The 24,407-nt window shown below is 35.2% G+C and overlaps 1 protein-coding gene across 4 annotated transcripts in view; it reads left to right on the top strand.

Moving 5' to 3' along the window:
- LOC113063204 (palladin-like) overlaps positions 1 to 24,407 on the top strand; it is a 77,679-nt gene that overhangs the window by 2,693 nt on the left and 50,579 nt on the right. Inside the window, exon 1 of one of the 4 annotated variants that reach the window (XM_026233432.1) lies at positions 22,097 to 22,243. The exons of the other annotated variants lie outside the window; for them this stretch is intronic. The gene's annotated coding sequence lies outside the window, so the exon portion shown is untranslated. Of the gene's footprint in view, positions 1 to 22,096; positions 22,244 to 24,407 lie in introns of those variants that run through there. 4 annotated transcript variants of the gene reach the window in all.

Below are 24,407 nucleotides of genomic sequence, written 5' to 3' on the forward strand. Positions count from 1 at the left end.
GGAGGGAATAGTTAATGATTATATACAGGTCAATCTCAATAAATTAGAATGTTGTCGTAAAATTAATTTATTTCAGTAAATCAAAACAAATTGTGAAACTCATGTATTAAAAAAATTCAATTCACACAGTCTGAAGACTGAATATGGTGACATGCCAATATAGCTAATCAACTCAAAACACCTGCAAAGGTTTCCTGAGCCTTCAAAATGGTCTCTCAGTTTGGTTCACTAGGCTACACAATCATGGGGAAGACTGCTGATCTGACAGTTGTCCAGAAGACGATCATTGACACCCTTCACAAGGAGTGTAAATCACAAACATTCATTGCCAAAGAAGCTGGCTGTTCACAGAGTGCTGTATCCAAGCATGTTAACAGAAAGTTGAGTGGATGGAAAAAGTGTGGAAGGAAAAGGTGCACAACCAACCGAGAGAACCGCAGCCTTATGAGGATTGTCAAGCAAAACCGATTCAAGAACTTGAACTTCACAATGAATGGACTGAGGCTGGGGTCAAGGCATACAGACGTGTCAAGGAATTTGACTACAGTTGTTGTATTCATCTTGTCAAGCCACTCCTGACCCACAGACATCATCAGAGGCATCCTACATAGGCTAAGGAGAAGAAGAACTGGACTGTTGCCAGAATCTATGGGGTATTGTCAAGAGGAAAATGAGAATCAATAGACCAAACAATGCAGATGAGCTGAAAGCCACTGTCAAAGAAACCTGGGCTTCCATACCACCTCAGCAGTGCCACAAACTGATCACCTCCATGCCACACCGAATTGAAGCAGTAATTAAAGCAAAAGGAGCCCCTACCAAGTATTGGGTACATGTACAGTAAATTAACATACTTTCCAGAAGGCCAACAATTCACTAAAATTTTTTATTTATTTTATTGGTCTTATGAAGTATTCAAATTTGATGAGATAGTGAATTGGTGTTTTTTTTGTTAAATGTGAGCATCATCATCAAAATAATCACAATTAAAAGAACCAAACACTTAAACTACTTCAGTGTCTGTGCATTGAATTTATTTGAAACATGAGTTTCACATTTTGAGTTGAATTACTGAAATAAATGAACTTTTCCACAACATTTTAATTCATGCATTTTCGATACAGCCTATGTCATTTATAGTAGTTCATGAGAAGTACCTTGCAGCTTACAGTAGGTCTGTATAAAGGTTTATAAATTATTGTTTAGGTCCTTAAATCAAAGTTCCCTTAGAGAATATGAATGGGATTTTTACTACCAGAACCCGATGGTCATGATGTCAATTAGCAGGCTAAGTCAGAAGGCCAATTTATGTAGCAACTTTTTAGTACAAAGTGGTTTTAAATTCTTGTTTGTGGTAATGTGTTGTGGTAACAATTGCGGTAATTATGTGTTATGCAATTTGAAAGTTTCTTGAAGTAGCTTTAACATAAAACATTTTTTTTTTAAGAAAAGGAAAATTCTCATATGGCTGTAAAATGCCATTCTGTCTATTCTCGGCCTTGTTGCACTGACAAAAACTGTGTATAAAATAGAAGAAAACTTGATGAACTTCTTGTCCTTTTTTTATTCATCAAGACTGTGTATGGGGAAAACTGTCCGTTTCTGTCATAAATGACCTGCTATTAGAATAAACTGCATTGTTTACTGTGTGAATGAGATCTTATACAGTAAGCAAGAAAGTTAACAAACAAACAGATGCTATTTTTAGTGATACCACTGCAGTCTTGCTGGTGGTGTTCCAAATTCAGTCCCTCCTGCGAGTGACTCCTCAGTACTGTGTAAGCTCTGAAAGATTTCTGCAAATGTTCCAAAGGACAAAAAGAAAGGGAGTATATGAATTATTCAATGACTTTGGATGAGAGTCGACTTTTAGATATAATTTTTGTCAGTAATTTTTAAGGTTATTTTACAATGGGAATTATGCAATGTTTGTGCTGTATAAAACTAAAGTTACAATGACAATACTTATATTTTGTACATTTACCATCCAAAACATATAATAAAACAATACATATAAGATCTTTATTTTGACTTCCCTTTGGGAGTTAAAGTGTTAATTAGTGGAATCAGAGTCCTCCCAAACCCTTCATAATTCAGACACTGAATATAACCTTATTAATGTCTCCACTTTCTATAAATTTAGGCTCACTAGGTAACCAACCATTTATTCTTTGATGGTCTAAACAATTCAAATATCATGCTAGATCAAATACCATAAAACCATATTTTCTTCATTTGGGCTTTGCAATATTCATCATTGTTTGCCCATATGATTCCAGCATACACACATTATCGAGATGGTTACACTGAGAAGAGATCAGGTGAGATCATCTGAGTGAGCATGTTATGTGTTTACAGATGTTTCAGAGATATTCTTAATGGTGAACCGCTACTTGAGAGGGCTGTTCCACAATGTGTGTGGGCAGAGTGTCCAATGTGGAAATTAGCAGTGGCTAACAGATCACAGAATGTCTGTGTGGTCCCATTACTCTCCTTAAGAATCATGTTGGTACAGCTGCTGTTTGACTGGGGATCTTTACCTGCATTTAGTAGATGCTTTCATTCCAGTAACTGCTGGTGTATTTGAAACTCAGTTGCAAAGAAGTGATGAGGTCTGTGAAATCTCAAGCTCTTTTGTTAATCTGCTAGCCCTATCTCTCTCATTACAATTAAAAGTGCAACTCTACATCTTTCCTTAGTGGTTTTAAAAGGTCATTTTCATTAGAGCTGATCTCTCCATTCCTCTGATAACACAGAGCAAATATTTTTTGAACAACCAGTTGCTATCAGTCAGATGGTTACCTTAATGTGATGCCTATTGACGTTGTTTCTACTCACATGTAAGTCTGTTGTTGTTGTAGTTTCCACTGTCCACAATCCCAGTGGACATTCAGCAGTGGAAATAAACAGTTACAGACACAAGCCTTGTGGAGTGAGAAGCACTGACCAGCTTCTTAAACAGAATCTTTAAATGTCAGATATACATTTCACCTGAAATGAAAGAATGGGATGGGATAGAAACCAATTTTATTTTTTTGTATGCACTTGTATATGTGTAAATATAGTAATTATAATGATAATTATATGTACTCATCTAACAGGGAATGATCTCAGATCTTTGGTTAATGTTCAAGGTTCAAGGCAAGGTTCTCTCAAAGTTATGAACAAACATTCTTCCTGCACTGTTAACAGAATGATAATTCAATGTTATCTGTTTTTTTTAATTTTCTCAAAAGGTTAGAACAAAAATGTATGAATTTATACATCGGTAATGGGACTTTTTTTTCTGAAGAAACTTACTTGGACATTTTTCTAACATTTTTTATATGTTACTCCTTGTTTCAGAATGTTGAGAGCACATTCAAGTCATGTCAAGTCACCATTATTTATATAGCACTTTTAACAATACAGATTGTGTCAAAGCAACTGTACAGCAAGTGTGTCAATAATGCAAAAAGGCAGTTCATCATTAAATTCAGTTGTGTCATCATTCAGCTCTGTTCAGTTTAAATTGTATCCGTGCAATCAAGTTGACAATATCGCTGGAAATTAAGTGTCCCAAACTAAGCAAGCCAGAGGTGACAGCGGCAAGGAACCAAAACTCCATCAATGACAGAATGGGAAGTGTTCAAGAGCTTGTTCAAATACTGAGGTGATAAACTATTCAGGGATTTATAAGTAATAGGCAATTTCTTTTTAATCTATATGATGTTTACTATAGGGAGCTAGTGCAGTGTTGACAGAACCGATCTAGTATGGTCATACTTCCTGGTTCTAGTAAGAACTCTTGCTGCTGGAGTTTGTTTATTAAGAGTGCAGAAAAACCACCCAATAAAGCATTACAATAATCTAACCTTTAGGCCATGAATGCATGAATTAAGATTTCTGCATCAGATATTGAGAGCATAGGTCGTAATGTAGATATATTTTTAAGATGGATAAAAGCAGTTTTATAAATGCTAGAAACTTTCAAAGGGAAGACTGCTATCAAATAGCACGCCTAGGTTTCTAATTGATGACGAAGAATTGACAGAGCAGCCATCGAGTATTAGACAGTGTTCTAGGTTATTACATACGTTTTTAAATCCTGTAGTAAACACATCAACTCTTTAGCAGTAAGAAATTTCTCATCATCCAGTTTTTTATATTGACTATGCATTCCGTTCCGTTCCGACTATGCATTCCAGTTTTTCAAATTGGTGAGTTTCACAAGGCTGTGAAGAAATATAGAGCTGGTATCATCAGCATAACAGTGAAGGCTAACACTGTGTTTCTCTGTGATATCTTCCAATATGAAAGCATGAAAAGTAACAGCCCTAGTACTGAGCCTTGAGGTACTACATACTGCTCTTGTGATCAATATGATACCTCTTCAATTACTGCTACGAATTGATGGTGATCAAATAAGTATGATTTGAACCATGCTAATGCACTTCCATTAATGCCAACAAAGTTTCCTAGTCTATTCAAAAGAATGCTGTGGTCAATAGTGTCGAACACTAGTTACAGGACTAATAGAGATGAAAAGGGCAGATGATTTCTAACTCTAATGAGAGCAGTCTCAGTACCTTGATACGGTCTAAATCCTGATTGGAAATCCCCACAGAAACCATTTTTCTCTGAGAAGGAAATAAAATAGTGAGGATGCTTTTTCTAGTTTCTTGGCCAGAAAAGGTAGATCCGAGATTTGTCTGTAACTAGTTCTTTGGGGTCTAGTTGTGGTTTTATGATGAGAGGCTCAATAACAGCCAGGTTGTGGGGACATATCCTAATGACAATGACGAAATAATAATAGTCAGAAGAGGATCTATGACTTCTGGAAGCACCTCTTTTATGAGCTTAGATGGAATAGGGTCTAACATACATGTCGTTGGTTTAGATGATTTAACAAGTTTAAACAATTCTTCCTCTACTATAGTAGAGAATGAGTAGAATTGTTCCTCAGGGGATACTGTAGCTGACAGCTGCATGGTTATAATTTTATCTCTAATAGTATCGATTTTGGAAGTAAAGTAGTTCATAAAGTCATTACTGTTGTGCTGCTGGGAAATGTCAAACACCTGTTGATGCTTTATTTTTCAATAATTTAGCCACTGTATTGAATAAATACTTGGGGTTATGTTTGTTTCCTTCTAAAAGTGATGCAAAGTAATCAGATCTAGACATTTTTTACGTTTTCTGTAGGATAGGGTACTTTCCTGCCATTCAATACGCAGTCTCATTTTTCTTTTTTGGGTGAACTAACCCTTTAAGCGTAAAGGAGCAACCATAACTAAAATGCTAGAAAAGAGAGAGTCCATAGTTTCTGTTCCATCATCAAATTGTTCTGAGCTATTGGATATGCTAAGGAATGCATATATCACTAGACTAGCATTAATCCAGCTCTAAACAATAAACCAGTCTGGTTTAAGTTAGTAAGTTTAGCCTGTTCTTAAATGGGTATTTCTGCCCACATTGGGTTGCATAATGAAAGGGGACAGATACACACTTAGACTCCATGGATGTGGTGGTTGCACACTGGAAATGCAAAGCCTCATCCTTCTCCTTCTGCCACTGCAACTGGGCCTCATCCTGTCAATATAAATAGGCCTCCAGCCGGCATGAGGGAGCCAGGCTCTGGAATGCTATCCATGCCATGACTGGACATTTTCAGTATGGCTTTACTTTCTCCACCTTTCTCCGTCTTCTTAGGGACTATGTAGTTGTTGGAAAGAGAGAGAGAGAGAGAGAAAGAGAGAGAGAGAGAGAGAGAGAGAGAGAGAGAGAGAAAGAGCACATTGAATAGCCCCACATGGAGATATAGTATGTGTCCTGCCATTTATCTAAGATTGACTGACGGTGGGATTTTCTGCCTCTAGGTGGGAGTGTTGCATCTCAGGTTCGAGTCAGATTCTGCAAGAACAGATATGGTTTATTAACTTGCACCTCATTGTAGACACTGCAGAGACCCTTGGTATAAATACTATAGAGAATACATACAGGTATTCCATAACCTAGAGTTATATTTATCGAGACAGATTTTTCATAGTTTGCATGGAGAGTTCAAGGCTAGAGGTTTCTGAAAACATAAGGGAGACTTCTGTTTCCAAGTGGAAAATAATAAGGATGATAAATATATACTGTAGATAAATGTATCTGTCTAAAGAAGATAACTAAATATAAATCGTTCTAACTCTATGTGAAGTGTGAAGTTCACATCACAATATATGCAGCTGATGTATTAACTTTTAAGAGGCAACCACAGCACATGCTTATGAACAAAACATTATTATCTGTTGGTGTGGACAGTAGTATCTTTATCCTTATAGTTATCTTTATAGTTATGATACTTGGTTTGGAAACTTAATAATTGCGAAAGTGTAATTGTGAACCATTTTCCAATTTATGGTAATACTGATTAGCATTTTTGTCTTGTTTTCCAAGTATTTTAAACAATTATCAGTTAACCTGAGAAGCTAAATTGAATAAGAATTTTAAATATATTTTATCTTGTTTTAATAATGTTGTATACTGGATATCTTTACTGGGCAACAAAATGAGAATACTGATTAAGAAATACATTTTTCGTTGTCCATGAGGAATTAAAGAGAACAGTTAAAGTGGCATGACATACAGACAAGTATGGTGATCCATACTAAGAATTCATACTCTGCATGTATCCTATCCAATGTGCACACACACAGAGCAGTGAACACACACACACTGTGAACACACACCGGAGCAGTGGGCAGCCATTTATGTTGCGGCACCTGGGGAGCAGTCGGGGGTTCAGTGCGTTGCTCAAGGGCACCTCAGTCATGATATCTAGGGTGGAGACAGCACTGTACATTTACTCCCTCCACCTACAATTCCTGCCAGCCAGAGGCGAGACTCGAACCTTTGGATTACAAATCAGAATCTAAAACCATTAGGCCATGACTTCCCCAAAATAAATAATAATAATAATATAATAATAGATAAATCGAGTTAGATAAGATAATAATAATATAGTTAGGATAGTCTTTTTGTCAGGTCCATCTCTATGATCTCACAACTTAAGATCTCTTTACATGTATTGTTTAAAAATGGAAATTAGAGTAAATAGAGTGGGTCTCTAGTAACAGACAATGGTTTAATATATACATTGAGTACCTGTGTAACTACTGCAGCTCAGGTCTGCATCAGATACAGTACATGCATATTCTTGTCTCTGTCTTTGCTTCTTGAAGGGCAAATGGCAATGAATCACACTGAATGGATATTCAATATATATACAATGAAACATTTTGATAATATAGGACTTACAATAACACCTTACACAATGTACTGTATTATATTACTTTAGAGTCTTCTGGCTGACATAATTATCAAATGTGAATTTTTTTGTGCATAATTTCTTTATTTTTGTAGCTCCAGATCATTTTCATAAAGTAATGGGTGTGAAGTCATTCTCACGCACCCTTTTGGAATTAAATTGTGTGTGACTAAACAGCGTCAGTTTTCTTTTTTGCGTCTGCTGAACCTATAAAGGACATCATCAGCATGTGTCAACTGAGTATATTTTACATCTGTGAGCTAATGCACCTTCTTTTAAGTGTTGTGCATTAAGCATCATCTTTTACTGTGAAACGTGAGTGGTCCATGACTATATGATAGATCCAAACAGTTACAGTAAGGAATAATAATGAAAAGTACAATATAGACCCAATCGGAACATTTCTTTGAGAAAACACTTAATTTTTTTTTTCTACGTTAAGGCTAACATTTGTGAGGAATTGGCCTACACGAGAGATTAGTAAGGCTGACTGCTTGCTCGTCTTTTAGTGAAAAGACCTGACCAGGATACTGACCCAGTGACATCATCTCTGGTAGAGAGTTTATCTTCCTAGTTCACATTCTTTTATTTAAACCATTAGCTCCAATCATTTGCAGGTGTGGAGAGGAAAGGTGTTAGATAAACATTGGCTTTGGCACAGAGGTAAATAGTGGCCATGTTTATAGAGGTGCCTCTATAGATTTATGCATCTAAGGAATGAAGCCCAGAGATCTCTTAGGGTAGAGCACATCTGTTTGTTTATGTGTGTGTGTTTGTGTGTGTGTGTGTTTGTGCAGGTGTGAAGCCGCACATGTGTCATCAAGCCTTTATCTGTGCAGATAGAAATTTAAGTGATTCTTTTGTCTTGTGTGTGTGTGTGTGTGGCTGCCAGAGAATTTCGCATTTGTTCCTCAGTATTGTCCTTAGGGCATATGTACAGTCATATGAGGTGTTACACAATCATTTTAGTATTTATCATCATATTAAGACTTAATTCTTCATCTTTAATCTCATTTTTAATTTCCCAATTTTCCCAAAAGCTTAAATTCACACAACATCGCCCATACTGCTAAGTATGGAAAAACTAATCCAAATGATATTCATTGTACCCTAATGTAGCCTGGGTTGTTTTGAGAACATAGTCAATTATAAATTATATTATATATAATTATTATTATTTATTATTACGAATGGCTTTATTTGTCATTCCTGTTATCTAAACTGTTCTTTAGTCTTATATTTTGTTTACGGATCATAAAAGTTGCCAGGCATATCTTTATGTATCACATGATGTCTACACTGAGAATAAATGTTTTCAGCCAAAGTGGCGTGCATTAATGTAAACATGTATGCATGTATATCTGATGTTAGCAAATAAAATATCACATGTTCGTAAGAATATTTACTCCACACTTAGTTTGTACATTCATATTTTTAAAGAACATTATTGTAGGAAATTGTTGTGAAAATGCTTAACAAATTCAGATGTAACAAACACCATGTGTCGCACACAAACATATACACACACATAGCAGGACGACAAGGTTCTCATTATAATAAAACTAATTGGAAACAAAGTGATGTGGAAGTTATGTTCTCTTATAGGAGCAGCTTCCCTATGAGTGTGTGAGCATGTGTGTGTATTCATTACTTCTCCGGTTAATGGCTCTTTCACATTTTATCACTTGTTTCCCTTGAGCTTGTTCTTTGATGAGGTTGCCAGATCTTAGCAGGAGATCTTCCTTCGTATTTCTAAAAATGTCTGCTCTCGAGTCACTCTCAATTACAAGCTCAGGTTTCCATGCCAGCATTTCACCCCCTCCTCGAGAGAACGATCCTGAATGAATATGAATGAATATGAGAGCTCTAAATCTGTTTTCATTTTTAGTACCTCAATGTTATTCTGTTTCCTTTAGCTCATTCTTAAAACATTTATATTGAGGAGTTGTAGGACTTTTCGCTGTTATATGCTTTTAAAGGGGTCACATGATGTTGATGAACATTATTTTATGTTTTTGTTGTAATGCAATGTGTTTATGTGGTTTAAGTTTTAAAAAAAGCAGTGGAGCTTCGTGGTACTTAAAATAGAGGAAGCACACTAATTGAATTGGTCTGGGGACCCCTGAGGATTATTATTATTATTATTATTATTATTATTATGATTTGCTTAACCACTTTAAAATGGCTTTTTGGTTGCTTTTAGTCAGAAAATGTTAAGAAAACAACAGACATACAGCAAGATAATATAATTTCACTTACCTGGCCTATCACTTGAAGCAAACATCCATCCCATAAAAGTCTGTGTTAAAAGAGAACGCCCCTCATCATACTGTGATGCGTGTGTCCCGGTGTGACGAGACAATCCAGTTGCATCCATTGGGGACATAATTACTCATTATAATGACTTATACTGTGGTTTTTGTGTGTAATTGCATAGTTACGTATTGTGCTGCGTAAACATAAAACCATTTGTGATCAGAGAAACGACAAACAACAAGTGCTACTCTGCACTGCTTAAAACTCATGTTTGAATCATCAGTGGAAAATGCTTTAAATATGTAAACGTACTGTGTGTCAGAAGTTCCAGACTGTCCTTGCAAAGTTAGAATTGCCCAACTTTATAGAAACAGACACCAGCATTTGTAGGCTACTAGTCCTCGTCCTCCATAAAATGCGCTGCACACATCTGAATATTTGGGTTAAACTGTTTTGGAACAGTGTTGTAAATACAACTTAACCACAGATTTCTAATTGTGTTTTCTTTTAGAAGGCCAAACAAGTAGTTTCGCTTTCACAATGAAACACAGTTTCTCCACAACATGGCGCAGGCGGCAACATGGACATTGCTTGAATATTTGGGTGGCGTTATGCAAATCTTTCCACATCGTGACGTAGACATTTGGGGGCGTGTTAGAACGAGCCATTTTAGGAGGGCGTGGATGAGTCTTAATTTTAATAAAGAATATCTCCTTGGAGTTGAGACTTTAGTCATTGCAACTCTTTATGCACCAAGAGCTTGTAACACTCCAAAGAGAAAGGAAAAATTTAATTGGATCATATGACCCCCTTAACAGTAGAAGATATTTAAGTTGAAAACATCAGTGTTTTTTTATTTATTTATACATACTTTCAGCAAAAGTGAATCAATCCCTTGTTATAAAAGATTTTCAGGGATGTTTGGGGCCAGTAAGAGTTTTTAATGTTTTTGAAAAAAGTCACTTATGCTCACCAAGGCTGCATTTTTATGATCAAAATACAGTAAAACAATAATATTATCAAATAATACTAAAGAACTTTTAATGCAGTTTAAAATGTAATTTATTCATGTGGTGGCAAAGTTTAATTTTAATTTTCTTGCTCATATCTTTATGATCCTTCTGATGATTTGGTGCTCAAGAGACATTTATTATTATTATCAATATGGAAAACAGTTGCTGCTTAATGTTTTTTTGTGGAAACCATGATGAATGAATATTTTCAGGACTCTTTGATTAATAGAAAAATGAAATGGCAGCATTTATTTGAAATAGAAATCTTTTGTAACACTATAATTTATGAATGTCTTCATTGTCACTTTTGCAAAGTTTAGTGCATCCTTGCTGAATAAAAGTATTAATTTCTTAAAAAAAAAAAAAAAAAAATAAAAAATAAAAAACTGACCCCAGACTTTGGGGTCTATTTGATCTATTTGATTTTGTTAAACCTTGAACACCTGGTGCTCTCCTTGCTTTACATTGTATCTTCACATGCTAATGGGCCAGAACAGCATAGTGATGCATTATTGGTGTATTTACGTATTTGTACAAACTGTCCAGGCTCAATTGCCTACTGTTGGAAAATTCCTTAAAAAGAAGAAGATCAGAACATACCTTAGGGGGAAGAATCAATGATGCATGTTCTGTCACACAGAGTGAGGGACATAAGCAGGAGCTAGAGGGAGAGAGGGAAGGAAAGAGACCAACACAAGAGTGAATAAGGATGTTTTTTCCAACATTCTTGGAATGAACCACAAGAGGACTTGTCATGCAAATAGAGCATTTTCCGACTATTGCTGGAATTCAAGAGGGGCCGAAAAAGAGCGAAGGGTGGAGAGTGAGGATGTAAGGAAGAATACTGCTTGGGAAAGAAGGTTGAGAGTAAGGAATTCAAGAACAACAAGTGTGTCACTGTGCTACGCTGAACAAACATGAAAATTCAGCTCTGCAATCACAGGAATAAATTACATTTTAAATCATTTTCAAACAGGAAGCAATAATATTCCACAAAATTAGTATTGTTTATACAATTTTGTTTTGTTTTGTTTTGATCCAATAAGTGCAGACTTGATGAGCAAAGGAATCCCACACTTTTGAAAAGTAGTGTTTATGTGAATATAAAGAAGTGATCGTTCTACTTTAAAGGTGTCTGAGATCTGTGGGAAAACGGCTCTGTCAGGTTTCATACCTGCTCTTGTTTGTTTCACGGTAGCTTGTAATTATGATGTCATCTCATAAACATGAGTCTAAAACTGCAGTGGCTGACTGAAGTGTGTTTGTGTGATACATCAGAAACATGTGGATCAGAGATGAGTAGGTGATGAAAAATCTTCTCTAAAACCCTTTTAGTACTGACCTCTTAACCTGTATCTGTTTTGTGTGTTTATGAGCATTATTCACTAACATGGCTCTGGGCTTTGAGTGAGGAGTCTGAACACGTCTCCATAATAGAAATAATGACTTGAATTTTGGCCTGTTATGACTTAAAATGTATTTTGTCATAACCTTATGATTTGTTTGAACCATGTGAGGTGCTTACAATCTTACTGTTAAGGTGTCATTTGCCTTAGACTAACTTCTGTGCTAAACACACACATTTCCTCCATACAGTTACAAATAATGGTTTATTTATGGTTCAATGACAAACAAAAAAGGAAAAATCAAGTTTAAACTGCACGTGTCCGATACTTAGAAATGTATAATTGCATTGTTGGTTTCATATGGGTTTGAATAACTTTGCTACTATTTCTACAAGGTTAATTATCTGTTCTTTTTTGACCGTATTTAGCATCTGCAGAGATTTTTCTTCTCTCTTATATAATTTCTTGTTTTATGTTTTTTCCCTGTATGTTTATTTTTTAGATAATCTTGCTTTGTTGCTATGCTTTGTATATGTTTATGTCTTCCAGATGGTTCAGTCCCAACCAATCATACATTTTAAACAAAGCTTTAGCTGTCTTTTGTGTATGATGATCTTTAGCCTTTGGTTTTACCCCATTCTGCACGCAACAGGTAAAGACTGAAGTTCAGTATCTGTGTTCGGCACAGGGCACTTAGACATTGAGAGACCAGCATTACTGTATGACGTAACCCTTAGCAACGGTGGTCCCATGAAGTGCTGTTGTGTTTTGTTTATGCCGAGATGCAGTGCAGTGTACAGCAGCCACCTGGGACTAAAAACAATAAAAAGAAAAAGAAGCACTTGATTACAGAGAAATGCAAACACCAAAACTTATTGTTAGATATTTTTGAGGACGCATTAATTATGGTTACATAAAAGAGCCGATAAACAAAATAATGACCATGTAAAACTATTAAGAAGTGTTATTTTTATTTTAAATAAATATTTAATATTAATTTATTAATAAATAAGTTATTTTGTCTTATAATAAATATATTGTTATTCTATATTATTTCTATAAAATACTTATATTCTGACTAATAATTCATTTTCTGTCTTTATATTATTTCTGTAATAAAGATTTTAATATATTTTGAATAAAACATACATATTTATTTGTCAGAATGTAATATAAATAATTATATTCTTTCTTTATATTATATAAACGTATATTTATATTAAATCTGACTAATAATTGCATCTTCATATTCTGACTAATAAACATAAATATTTATTTACTTATTTACTTACTATATATATATATATATATTTATTTATTATATTTTGACTAATGTGTATATTTATTTTCAATATTTATATTTTTCCATAATATACATATTTATATATTAGTTTGACTAATAAATGTTTACTTATGCTTTACTACATGCCTAATCTTTTTTTATTTTATTATTTAAATTTAATACATATTTTATAGAAATGTTTTATAACATGTTTATTTGGCAGTTTCATTCTCATAATATTATTTAAAACAAATATAAAAATATACCAGTTATTTCTGTAAATCATCATGAACTAACCATCAGGTGTACATTTTTCACTCTCCCTTTCCTTCCCCTGTGAGAACAATTTCCTGCTGATAGGAAGAGCATTTAAAGCTCTGTGAGCTGACAGGCAGAATCAGAACTGATAAGAGTAAATACTGCAGCCAGAATCCTGCATAATAATGATGATAATGATGACAGCGATGATGTCATGAAGACAGTCCTGATAAAACAGCAATATCCAAAGACAGCTGGAACGCAATGCTGCTGGTGTGAATGAGGCAAAGACGTAGTGAGAGATCAGAGGTCACAAAAACAAGATCCAAAAAGCCAGCAAAGGTCCCGTACTCACAGAGCTGCGTGAAACAGCACACACTTGTCAGCTAACTTCACACACTAGCTTACTTCTTACCCAAGCGCACACTCACATGGACCACGTAAAGAACATGATGGTGTTAACAAGGACTCTGTCACTTTGGCATGCTAAAGTCTGCTTGCTAACAAACACAGACGCACATAGATGTCCAAAAATATTTAGCTTTATCTTAGCTGATGTTCAGAGCATATGGAGAATACCATATATGGAACAAAGATGGTCACACACACTTTAGATCTCAGGTGGGTTCAAGGGGTGTACCGTGATGCAGGGCTTGATATGGCTGTTAGGCTTGAATGTGCCTGAATTCTTGAGTTTGGGCCGAGAGACTGGCAGCACTTTGAACCTTAACCTGCTATCAATTATGTAGCTTATACAGTATCTCTCATATCTGACATTGTTCGTGTTTTGTGTTTGTGGTGTAATTGTATTTTGAGATTTGGTGTGAAAGTCAGTTGGTGTGAAAAGCAGGCGTTTGTGTTTATGACTGGTTTATTATATGTGTGTACGTGTTTGTGTGTGCATGTGGATGCACGCAAGTGTACGTGGGTGAGTGCATGTCTGTGAATGAATGACCTGCTTACACCTGGTATTAACATCTGTCTCGGTGATCCAATCGCAAGTGGTAAGCAATAAATACAGGTGTTATGGGGTTCAGAATGTTTTGTTTTATTTACGACTTGAACTATTAGCATGCAAGAACACTTGACTGAGTTAGTCAGAGGCATTAGAGATCATCTTCTGATGAAATCTTTTGAAATTTGTATTCTTTTATCATGTGTTTTTGTTCTGTCGCTGTCATTCTGTTGCATTGCGGAGCTTCGGTCACGAAAACAAATTCCTCGTATGTGTAAACATACCTGGTAATAAAGCTCATTCTGAAATCAAATCTGTTTTACCATTGTCACTATTTTGCTCTTTTAAACACAGGTTGGAAATCATGCGAGTAATCAAATGTTTTATTGGACTGAGAAATAGATTTGAATTTCTGTATATGTAGTGTCAACTTAACATAAAATGAAACATTTAACATATAATGTTTTACATTTATATTTAAACTTATTTCATGAGAGCTCATTTGAGAGGACAACAAGCACATACACTTTAGCTACAGTTACATGGATTGCATTATCAGAATATTGATGTAAATATGATAATATAGATAATGGCGACGGCTTTTAATATTTACTATATACTGTTTTTATGCTACGTTTATAAAAAATCTTGTACATTTGAAGTCAAATTTTGTACATAGTATTTTATAATATTTATATTAATATTTATTAACCAGAATAATATAATATAATACACATTTTTATAGTATATCCTTATATGTTTTCTATAATATACATATTAATATTAAGATTAAATTCTGACTAAAAATATTTAATTTTCATATTTTTATCATTTCTATAATATAAATATTTACTATTTGTCCATAGTTAATCATCAAAATTTGGGGTCTGTGGAATCAAAAAGTTCATGAAAGTTTATTAATATGTTTTCAGGCCGTGCCGAAATATTTGAACAGAATATATTAGCCTGCAGATTGTGACAGGATTACAGTCTGTCTATTAAACTGACAAAAGACACAGACCTCTTCATCTGTCCAACTCCACATCTGGTCATTTCTCTCTCTCTCTTCAATCTCTTTATATAAGTCAGTGTAGCATATCATAGCACTCATTTGTCTTTTTTCCCTCATTTTTCTCTTTATCACACGCTCTTATCACATCCCCATCTGTCTCTTTCTTGTTTGAACTGTCCCTTTAGAAAATTCTTTCCACTTTGCTCATAAGTCCTCCCCTCTGTCTCTTTCCTCTTTTAATCCTCTTTCTCATCTCCATCCATCTCTTTGGTTCTGTGGGGTTCGACCGTGAGGCGCCGGAGTTCTGCTGATGATGTCACAGTCTCAGGGAGTTGTGTCTCTGAGCATTTGCTTTCGCCTGTTAAACTGACCCTTGTGATATTACCGACTCTATAAACGTCTGCTTTGAGGGAGGCAGGGGTCAGGGTCAACTGAATCATTCACTTATATAATGCCTTTGCTCACTGTGCAAGAACTCACTGGAGTCAAAAGTAGGCCACAGTTGCACGTGAAACGCCTGGAAGAGTCTGTATTGGCAGTGGTCCGTTAATGACAGCTGAAGTCATTGAGCGTGTACATGAAGATGAATGTATTTTGGCTTTTATCGATGTGAAATTTTTTCCATTTCACATTGAATGGTGTCATGTTTAATAGCGCAACTGTAGATGATTGTACCGTTGCTCATTCATGAAACTGAGCTGTTTTTAAAGTATGATGTGTGATCTAATGTAAACCTGAGTGCATCTTTTAAAGACAGGCCATATAAAGTTGATTTAGATGTGGAGTGCTCCAAATGCTGGTGAATATCACGGATGGTTTTAGCGGTTTGAGAGACAAGTCCAACAGAAACCAGAAACTAAGCCTTAAAACCAATTTGTCTGAGAATTTAAAAGGATAGTTCACACTGTAAAAAAATTCTTGTTGTTTTTACAAAAACTTTTTGGCAGCTGTGGTTGCCAGAATAATTTTGTAAAAATACAGAAAACTGTAAACACATTTACGTCAAAAACTGTTAATTTTACAATATAAAGCTGTAATTTACAAACAAGAAAATGTGAATATAAACCAGTAAATTCAACAACACACAAAATTAAATCTGTTTTGTACCTTGAAAATACTGACAACCACCATAATAATAAAGATGGTACTGTATAAGAGAAAGCCACATGAAGTATCAAAGCTCATCACAAGTAGCTTCACCACAAGCAGAAGTATATATTTACATATAGAAGGTGCACATTTATGGAAACACAAAACACCATCATGGTAACACACGTGATACTTAAATAATGCAAAAAACTTTCATTAAGCTACAGAAGATGTAACATAAAGCTCAAATGTACATAACTGATAACAAGAACTATTTAAAAACATGATTATTTAAACAAAATACTTTCAAACGTGGAGTGTCACGCAGGGAATTCTGGGAATATCAGTTTACAGTTTTAGACTGTAAATTATACATTGATTTGTTCTTTTTTTACTTCTAAAAGCTGTATAATTAACAGAATTTTACTGTAAATTTACATTAAATGCTTTGTTAGATCTTTTACAGTTTTTCCCTGTATATAGTACGGGAACTTACTGTTAACCTATTATCAGTTTTTTTCCGTAGCGTTTTTACAAAATTTTACAGTTAAAATTACACTTATTTTTTACAGTGCATACAATAACGAGGAATGTTGACCACAAAAGAATATATAAAAAAATAAAAATGTCACAGTGCTTTTCGTTTACACCGTGTTGTTTTGGACCCCATTGACTTTCATCAAAAACAGTTCTTCAGAACATCTTCTGTTATGGTTCACAGAAAGAAAGTTATAGGTTTGGAATGACATCAGGGTAAATGAAGACAGAAAACAGAAGATTGGGAATACCCTTGTATCTCACAGTGTGACTATCTTGCAGTGTAACCTTATATATTGATCTGACTTTATATCTAACAGTATGACTTCGAATAGATTTATATCTTGCAGTGTAATCTTATATAATGCAGTGACTTTATGTATTGCAACACCTTAATAAATAGCATGCGTGATTTTATATCACCTAGAGTGAACTTACATCTTGCAGTGTGACATTATACTTCTCATTCTGAGTTTATATTATGTAGTGTGACTCTGTCTGCTCACAGTATGACTTATATTTGCAGTGAGACTTTGAATTTTGCGGTGTGATTTATATCTCACAGTGTGGCTTTGTATCTTGCAGTGTGACCTTATATCTCCTATTGTGACCTATATATTGCAGTGTGACTTATATTCTCACAGAGTGACCTTATATCTTGCAGTGTGACATACTTCTCATTCTGACTTTATATCATGTAGTGTGACTATCTTAAAGTGTGACATCATATCTTGCAGTGTGACTTTATATCTCACTGTTTGGTGTCACATATCTCAGTTTGACATTATATCTCTCAGTGTTGCTTTATATTTTGCAGTGTAGCTCACTGTGAGAATTTGATATCTTGCAGTGTGTCTATATAGCTCACATGTGCAAATAAACAAAGCTGTGTGAATCATTCATTGTGAAAAACATCCGGAGCCTGAGAAAGACTCAAATTATGTTACATGTTTGTGAACATGATGTAAAAGCACACATAGGCTATTGTTAGAGATTGTTCTGGAAGGCTCTGAACCATTAAACAGATACAGTTCAACAGATGTCCCAAGAAGTAAAATGAGGCAAAACAAAGCCAGGAAAGGCCTCCTGCATGAGAGATGACATCAGTTGTCTCTCTGTCCTTGAATGGGTCTGTTTAACAGCCGTTAGAAGACCTCCATCAGATTTGGACCTGTATAACTTGTACATTGACTGCGTACTGTAAAATGGAGAGCATGGCAACTTTGTAGCTCATTCGTGCCTTTGGGTATACACTGATTTGTGTTTGTTGGACGCATTAGCTATCTCAAAAGCCAAATGAAATTAATGTGAGTTTGAGGCAGATGTCAGTGAGAGTTTGTGACCACGTCTCTGCAGTTGATCTACTGTAGTTTTAGTTTTTTCTCCAGCTTTTGATTTACAAACAAATGAAGTCCATAATTGTTCAACCCCAACACACACAGTACAGGCTGAAGGATGACGTTTTGGTCCAACTGTGTGTGCAACACATTAATACAGGACAAGAGAATTGGGAGGGAAACTGTAAAATACACAATGTATCTGCTAAATAAACTCAAACAGAAACACAAAAGGAAACTTTTTACCAGCTCAAAATCCAGGTAAACCTTTCATCCATTTCATCTGAACTTCATTGCTGGTCTTTGAACGCAGTATTTGTCTTTCTCAATCTTGTGTATATTTTTCACCATCATTGACTTCTCTCAATAGATGATGGTTCTCATGAATCCTCATTAATATTTAGAGAGCAATGTTAGAGTGTTTGCTTAAGCATCTTAAGTGCACCAGACAGGACTAACGTTTGTTTTTTACTATGTGTTCTTTCCTTGGGGAAATCTAAAGGTTGCCATGGTGACTGGAAAGCATCTTGAGATGATACCAAGATGACCTTTGGAAATATCTAAAAAAAAAAATATTTTCTCGTAACCTGCAACTTTGTATCCCATCATGACCTTTGTTTTGCAAATGTGACTTTATTGCTCATAATTAAGACTGCATTATGACCGTTTGTGAACAAAGGTACCTCCCAATACTGATCTCGGACAAACTTCTAAGAGCAGCATAACGGTTTAATGATCTGCAACAAAAAAGAGATATCGTTGGTGATAACTAAAGGGAATATTAAATTACTACAATACTTACAAACTACTAGGATAGTGAGATGTCATAGTCAGTGAAGGATACATCTATGGTGCCTTCAGGTATCATTCAGTCTATCCCAGTAGATAGGATTTGAAACAATCTTAGGAAAGACAAATTCATGACACTAGTGTGTCCAAAAGAGAACTGTGTTTCGTTTTCATCAATTTGCCATGCGATTTACAAAAAATGTCCATAAAGTTGATTTTCAGTCCTAGTTCCATATGCTGCCTGCAGAGTCAGCATTTCTCAGCTTTCTATATATTGACAGTGCGCTTTATCTCCTATTTTAAACAGCTCAAAAGTGATTATTTATTTATTTGTTTATTTATTTTTTACACTGAGGCTAAACTGTCTTCAATACTTAGATGTCATCAAAGGTAATAAATATTCATAAATAAAGTAATTTGTATAACTTTGTCCTGTTTCTAAAGGAATTGCCTCCTTGGTCAGATAAATATTCACAGGGGGACACTGGCACAAGGGGAACTGTTGAGGTGTGGGTTACAGAATGCGTACAAGCAAATCTTGCAGGGGTGTTTGTAAAAAAAAAACACACTTTTTAAAGCTAGACATCTTTCTAACTATAAAAATGGGTGTGGATGTGTTTTTGCATCATTCCGTGTGCTGGTTTACAAATGCCTTAATGCACAGATATGAGTATGTGTCTCTTGTTTTCTGTGTGTGTGTGTGTGTGTGTGTTTCTGGCGGTATGTGTGCTTTCTAAGCTTTATGCAGCAAGCTCCATAAATACCCCACCCAAATGTTCCACCTGTTTATGGACTGAAAGACTGAGAGTTACTAACTCTCCAAGAAGGTCTGCGATATGTTACAATCTCAATATGCCACAACAGGTTTAAACCTCACCCCAAATAAGGATTAACTGTACTGTATTACATGCCTCTGCCGGTTCCAAAAAGTTATAAGTGATAAGATGGCCTGCTTGCCTCTGTATCTTGTTTCTCACTGTCCCAGACTGCAGAGATGAAACAGGTGAGAGCCATCTGTTTGACTGAGACCAGGTGCTGTTTAGTGTTTTTTTTTTTTTTTTAACTCAGTACTACGTGAGTTCTTCTAAGGTACTATTTCTGTCCGTGTCTGAAGATTATTAAAATGCCAAATGACGCTAAATGACACAATAGTATAAATATTTGCAACGTTTTTTTTTATGTTTGTTTCATATATTTTTTATATATATTTTATATATATTTTTTCTAAGATTAAGGAAATCTGATACCTGAATGAATTTTTCAGCATTTGATTAATAATAATATTAATAATAAAAAATGTAAACATGACAAAATTGTTGCAGTACAATATTTCTAACAGAGCCTTTGCACTGTTTGCAGAGCAGTAACAATGGTTTCAACCTGTTTCATTGTGTTAATGTGTCAATGAGAGAGGGTTGGACAGCCAAACCTCAATAATAAAATAAACACAGAGTGCGACAGCTCCTCGCGGTTGACTGTCATGCACAAACAAAAGCAAAACACAAAATAAAATCCAGGCCTGGTCCTCTCTGAGCTCGTCTTATCGTCACTCCTCTTTTTATCCTTCCGGAGCTCCTCCGTGGGACTCGAGACCGGTGAGTAGCACAGGTGTCGTGCATTAACTCCATCCGCCCCACTCATCACAATCATAAAGGTCTTTATTACAATTTAATGCATCCTTGCTGAATAAAATTATTGATTTCTTTAAAATAAAATAAACTTTTAACAGGAGTTTCAAAACAGTTCTAAAGTATTGAATAGTGCAAATACATTACACGGTTATTCTGGGTGATATAAATAAAGCTAAAGATAAAGACAAGAGGCCTTTTATAAACAATAAAAGAAACATCATGAGCTAAATTTGTAGACAGTCTTATTGGACAGACATTTTACAATTTATCATGCTTTTTTGTTTTATTGTTCAGGATGTGAATGAGAAGTCAGTTAAATTATGCTCCAAAATGATTCACATGCAATAAATGGCAAGAGCAAACATGTCAAATATACTGTAAGAAGCAGAGAATAACGGGATTTGAATGTTTTTTATGTACACAGGAATATCCAATAGCTGTGAAAAATCAAAAGATCAGTTTTGGAATAAAGTCTAAATTTGGATTTTATTTCGAAATGATGTGCATGTAACACATCATCGCAGTATCTTCTTTGTTATGCTGTAGATCAGTGGCATTTTAATGAGACCAACCATACTGTCCCTTTAAGAGATGTCCTCCATTCACGCACGTCCTGATTTTGCCAAGTTCGATGTGTTCCTAGGTCAACATATTTTGTTGACCCTGGAACAACATTTTACTCCAAAAATATATTCTTAACCATATCCCTACACCTAAACCTAACCTTAACCATGAGTAATCCTTAAAATCAGAGGAAATGATAGATGAATGACACTGATGTACAAGCACCAAACACTGATTTTAAGCGTAAACTTCACAAAATCTAAAAACTGGTTCTTCAAATCTGATTGGTTAATCACAATGTTGTTCCAGGGTCAACAACGATGTTGTCCCAGGAACATGTCTCACTTGGTAAAATCAGGTTCTGCTCCATTCACCCCTCAAAGCTGTATACTCCAATTTGAGATGTTTCTCAATTTCTAAGAAATCTTGCATTCAATTCAAGACCAAGTCAAATGGCAGACTGAAGTCAAATAGTTCCTGTGACATGGGAATAATTTGAGGAGATGCAGGGTGAAGTCGACATTAGAGTTTGAAGCGATTTGCAAAAGAGAGAATGAATAAGAGAAAAATAATGAATGAATAGAGTGCCACTGAATCTTTATTCCCAGTTACAGTGTCTTTCTCTCTCTCCTCATTTACTCTTGTATTACAGCCTCCCGTTCCCTCCCTCTCTCTCTTTTTCCTCAGCTGTATGTGTGTTTCAGTCACAGCTCTACCCAGAGTGCCAGAGAGTGTGTACGTGTGTGAGTGATTGAAGGAGCTCTCAGGCTTGTTTAGGCGTTCAAAGGGAGGGTGTGAGCAGTTCATACAGACAAAAATCTGCATGATTCATTGGTATTTTTGGATATACTTTAAGAAGCAAGTGAAGCACAGAGCTCAGGTAAGTTCAATTGAACTTTGAACTCTGAAAAGTTGCTTTACAGATATTAGTTATCCTTTACCTTCCTCTGCTTCAATCAGCTTAGAAACTGCTACATTTTAGTATCAGTTCTGTCAAAAGGTTTTCATTTCATTTCAGTTCATTTCATTTAATCTTTAAATTAATACTAAGCATTTATATTTGATATTTAACATTTTGACAAGTAATTGTTGAATTTAAAGTATTTAAGTAAACAAATATTATAAATCGGTTTTCTGATATTCTAAATGATTGCCTTCTGTATAGTTTTTTATAATTTTATAATAATAATATTTAAATAATAAATGTATATTTAAAATATTTCATAAATTGTTTTCCAAATACAATAAATGCAACTTTTTCTGGCATATATTTCACTTCAGATTCTGTGCCTCATTTGAGATGGCAAATACCATATGAATTATTCATACAGTTTATAATACAGTGTGAGTGTGTGGAGTTTTTGTCAGACACAGGCTGTTAAATGTCATGGTATCTGTGTTTGTGTGTGTGTGTGTGTGTGTGTGTGTGAGTGTGTGTTTACAAGCACTTCATAATTCAGCTGCTGCAGATACATCTATCAGTATTTCTATTTGGGGCATCTCCTGTGGTCTTCTCTCCATTCCTGTCTTCTTCCCTGTATTCCCTTCATGGCCTCTGACCTTTAGCATCTGGCCTATGATGTCATTTGTAACCAGATGCAAAATGACACTCAGAGACACACATGCACACACTATAATTTATCTTGCTAAGATTGTTCTGAATGTTGCCATAGCTGTCTTTTCTTTTAAAACTTTCATTGTAATCTTTGTTGTTCCACATCAGAGATGCATGTGACCCCCCATTCTTTCAATCTCCTAAAGCTGGTCAGTGTTTAATTATGGCTCCAGACATTGTTTCCTGTGTTTCCGAGGTGTCGTCCGGACTGATGTCGGCGACATGAAGCATATCCTTTCAAAACACCTCCAACAGATCCAACAGATCTGGTTGAATTTCAGGTCTCTTGATATGCCAAGTTTAGGAGAAGCCAAATCGGATTATTTCAGGCCTTCATGCATGAAAAGAGAGCGCATGAAAAAAACAGACAGAGGAAAAAGAAAAGTGGATTTTTCCAGAACCATTCAATAGATCAAGTGCATATGGGGCATATTATACAGAAAGAGATCAATATAATTTTAATATCAATTTGTGTGTGTGTTTGTAAATTCTATTGATCTCTTTCTGTACAATTCAAGTTTCTACATTTATAATTTCATATTATTAACCATAATATTATTAATTGCAATTGTAATTTCTGTATAAATGCATTTTTTCCGCCTCTGTAGATTTTTATAGAGCAATCCAGTGTTTCTTTTTTTGAGAATAAATACATATTTTATTTATATTTCATATTTTCATCCATCATTTCATGTTGCAATATTTATAATTTCATATTTAAAACACCTTATGACATGATTTCTATAATTGTAATTTCTGTATAAATGTCTTTCTGCACTGTCGATGCTACTATAAATGTATTTTTGTAGTTGAAAACAAATGTTTCTTGTTAGAAAGCTCCTACTTTTCCGAATAAGTCCAGGACTAACTCTCTAACTCTCTCATGCTCTGTACTCTTGGTTTTTTTTACTTGTTTGACTCCTGCCAGATGATCAATATGCCCCAATTTTGAAGGGTGGCTTATAATTATTCATGGAAGCAGTGAGTGGTGTTTTCTCATTCTATCCAGTCCCTTGTGTTTCTCTATGCATTTGATCACTTCCAGTAGAGCACACAAGAAAAATTCCCATTTCCATTTATCTGATTGTTGTTGCATGATCGTGAACGTGTGAGAACGGAGAAGTGTTTGTCTTTTTCATGTGAGAATGAGGGAGCGAATGAAGGCACTATCCACACACACATACTCTGAGATTTGTTGTTATTTGCTGTTGTAGATGGAAAGTTTAAATAGGGAGGCTGTGTAACACTGGCCACATCATGGCCAAACCACAAATAGAGGCAGAGAAAGAGTTTGTACCATTCCCTCTCTTCCTCTCTCACAGACACACACAGTGTTTGGCTGTGATGGACACTGATGAATTGGTTTATATGGTTCAGTAATTACCCATAATGGTTGTTCATTAGGTCCGGTTTGTGGATATGACCGACG

Source organism: Carassius auratus, chromosome 45 (assembly GCF_003368295.1).
Source record: "Carassius auratus strain Wakin chromosome 45, ASM336829v1, whole genome shotgun sequence".
Lineage (NCBI taxonomy): Eukaryota > Metazoa > Chordata > Actinopteri > Cypriniformes > Cyprinidae > Carassius > Carassius auratus.